This window comes from Penaeus monodon, chromosome 34 (assembly GCF_015228065.2).
Source record: "Penaeus monodon isolate SGIC_2016 chromosome 34, NSTDA_Pmon_1, whole genome shotgun sequence".
NCBI lineage: Eukaryota > Metazoa > Arthropoda > Malacostraca > Decapoda > Penaeidae > Penaeus > Penaeus monodon.
In genome coordinates, this window is record NC_051419.1 from 25855255 (window position 1) to 25855485 (window position 231).

A 231-nucleotide genomic window follows, 5' to 3' on the forward strand; every position below is an offset into this window, starting at 1 on the left:
AGGAGCAAGATGACACATTAATGTGCGGTTGTTCCTTTTTCTCTGTAGAAGCACAGAAATGACAAATTTTAAAGAAAGGACAATAACAACAAAGATGTTGCCAGCTAAGTCGACATGGCGAGGGGAAGAACCTATGCAAGCCAGTGCATAAACGAGGCACAGAGGCTGAGAGGATTTAATTAAAGGGCACTGTGCTGAATCTGTGTTAATTATGTGAAGATCACACTTATG